The 3,489-nt window shown below is 30.0% G+C and overlaps 1 protein-coding gene across 1 annotated transcript in view; it reads right to left on the reverse strand.

The window, feature by feature from the left end:
- Positions 1-3,489, reverse strand: part of LOC107625434 (high affinity nitrate transporter 2.5-like) — a 24,237-nt gene that overhangs the window by 15,660 nt on the left and 5,088 nt on the right. The gene's annotated exons all lie outside the window — the stretch shown is intronic.

Here is a 3,489-nt window from a genome sequence, read left to right on the forward strand (position 1 = left end):
ACCACTGCCTCGCCTGGCGTCTCTGGTACAAACTCCTCCTCCTTATCATCTTCAGAAGAACCACTATCGTTACTATCCGTAACATACTCCTCATCGGAGTCTTCATCATTCATGTCCATGTCTTCCATTGGATTAGCAACATGAATCGGTGGTGGTGCGAGAGGCGGGTCTTCCTGTACAAAGGTTGAGTGGACGGATCCATTACCACCAACATCACCAACCTCCGCGGAAAGCTCCATCACTTGTTCCGCTATGATTCTCCCATGAATGTCAAACATTAGGCGCACATGCTCGTCGCCATGGAGTCGAAACAGACGAAATCGAAAAGTTTTGTTTCCCAACGGTGTTAGAAACTTATACCACACCCTTCCAATCTCTTTTCTCCTTAAACCACCAAGGTTACTCAATATCAGACTCTTCGACTCGGACATAAAACTTACTCACCGAGTGCGCAACAGTAATAGATTATCACACTCAAATATCACCCCATTGTCATTGTTTCTCATACGACAATTGGGATACATACAGACAACCACATATCCACTACTACTAGACATTTTTGCCTATTTTTTAGAAGAAAGATGGAGGAGAAGATGATATGAAATGTATGTGGAGAATACCAAGGGTTGAACATCCTTTTATAGCTATTGAAAATTTGTCTTAGTATATCTCGTTTACACTGTAAACGTTATAATTTATCACGTATCTTATTTAGTCAATTGATGTTCGGGTCACGTGCATCTGCGTGCCATCTTAGAGTTACTCAATAATATGGTCATAAAATGATAGAAGAGAGAAAAAAAGTGATCGAAAAGTTGGAAATGGGCCCGAAACGTTCCTGTCAACGACATGTATACATAGGCAAGTCCACCCTTATCTCGTTTATAGTGTAAACGAGATAAGTTTACACTGTAAACGAGATATACACGTGTCATTCACATGTCTTATCTGTAAACAAGATATGTGTAAATTTATCTCGTTTACAGTTATGCGATGTATTTTCGTAATTATTTTACAAATTATTTATTTCAATAGATAAAATATTTTTTATTTATTTTAAAAAAATTCTGGTCATATTCAGTGTAATAACATAAATTATGTTAATATTTTAACTTTATAATCATTTTTAATTTTTTTTATTTATATGATTTAAAATTGAAAAATTAATGGGTAAACCACCTATTTAAAACGAAAAACTCCAATATTATTTGTTTGTGTTGAATTGACTTTTTGCTACAAATATGTCTACAAATTATTCTAAGCCGAAACAATATAGCATTGAACCTAGTGAATCGTTGTAACCAAAAACAATTTATGCAAAAATGATTTAGTTGGGAGAAAGGCTGTCTGCATAAACTGGCTCCAGTAAAAATGATTTACCAAGAGAGTAAATCACGGGTAAATCGATGTGCTTTAAAATGATTTAGGATTCGTTTGGAAAGTTTTAAAAGTAATTTTTTTGAGTTTTTGATTTATGAAAAGTAGTAATATTAATATTTAGTACAATTTTCAAAACAAAATTACAACTTTTTAAGAAGCTAATCACGTTTGAAGGAAAAAAGCACGTTAGAATTTTTTGAAAGTTTCAATTTTTGTTTGGCTAATTTTCTTCTCTACAAACACAGAAGTAATTTTGTTGATAAAAACACGTTTACAAGAAGCAATAATTTCTAACTTCTTTATTGTACTAACGTGCTTTTAGCCACTATCTTCAATATTTATTTTCTTTTACCAACTTTATCCTTTATACATCTTATTGTATTATTTATAAAATTCTTATTATTTTTCTTTATATGAGCTCTTTTTTTATTATTCCAAATAATATTATTTTTATCAAAATCAATTTTGGTAAAGAGTTGCCAAACATAAATCATGTTCACACAAACTTACTTCTACCCAAAATCAATTCTATAAAATCACTTTTATTCAAACTCCAGTTTGACAAACCACAATCCAAACACACACTTAGAAGCTTATAGAAAAGTTAAAAAAAATGACTTCTCTCATAATATTACTACTTTTTATCACATTTTTATAAAATAAATACTTTTAGAACTAAAAATCAAAATACAAAATAATTGATTTATAAACTACTTTTAATATAATCATTTATATTTAAACTATTTTTTTAAAAGAAACTTAATTAAACTATTCCTCAAATTGAACCCTAGTGATATAGAAACTAATTTGGTAGTAAAATAATAAGTTTGTGATCAAAACTAAATTATAAAGTCACATCTCATATTAAATTATGTGGGTGAAACCGTGAGAGTGAAACTGATTTATATAGATTTTTCTCTCTTAGTAAATAGATGTGGGTGAAATTAAACTAATTTATGCAATTTATCCCACCTATTAAATCGGTGTAAACGAACTTAAATCGAATTATATAAAGTTACACCATCCAATAAATCGTTTTAGGTTAAAATGATTTATCTTTGTCTTTATCTTTTACGTAAATTGTTGGCCAGGACAATTTACTGTACGCTGCTACTAAATCATTCGATCAGAATGATTTATATAAGATATATTAATAACAAAACAATTAAGAATAAAAGGATAATATTAAAAGTGTTTTATTTTAAACGAGTGATTTATTCAAAATTAAATGTTGTCCAATAATAATAATTAGAAAGATGAGGAATTTCGATCAGAGACAGAGAAATAATGTCAGTAATGAATGTACTTTTTTGAGAGAAATAATAATGTTAGTGAATGTAATTTTTTGAGAGGGTAAAATTTGTTCTTTTTCCATAATAATTAAACTAAAACATTAAAGACAAAAGGTAGAGTATTATTTGTTGAAATGTGTATTAAGAGTTTAGGACAATCAAAATAAACCAAATATATCGGACCAATTAATTTATATGGACTAGCCTCTCATAATTTTACTGATAAACTTTTGACGAAAAATATTTAAATCCATTTAGATTTGATACAAATTCGCTTACTTTATTAGAGGCGTAATATATGGAATCTAAATGAGTCAGCTACTCAGCTTGTCTGTCACGTTTTTATTTTTTATTATACAAGTACATCTTTTAAATATTTGTTAACACGAAAAGATGAAAGATTATAGTCGACAATATCAATTTAAAATAAACGTGTAGTGCGAGAATATTGTAGTTAGTGTAGTTGGTACCTAAACAATCAAGCTAAGGGGGTAGCAATACATTATTAAACAGAAAATTAAAGCGTCTCCCTCGGTATGTACGTACATACAGCGAGCCAAGAAAGCGGAGGTTTCTATTATGATTTGACATGCTTTGATAAATGACGAGGGAACTTTGCTTTTTCTTTCCAAAAGCCGCCTCGCGTGCAACAAATACTCGAGGGAATGTTTTGCCGCCTCGTCGATACACACTGTATGCTAAAACACTAGAGATACTCTTTGTTTCCCGGAGATTAGAACTAGAAAGAGGGGATTAAAATTTAGCATCATATTTAGTGTTTATAAATTAGAATTTAAATTTTAATTTTAAAATATAA

This window comes from Arachis ipaensis, chromosome B02 (assembly GCF_000816755.2).
Source record: "Arachis ipaensis cultivar K30076 chromosome B02, Araip1.1, whole genome shotgun sequence".
Classification (NCBI taxonomy): Eukaryota; Viridiplantae; Streptophyta; class Magnoliopsida; order Fabales; family Fabaceae; genus Arachis; species Arachis ipaensis.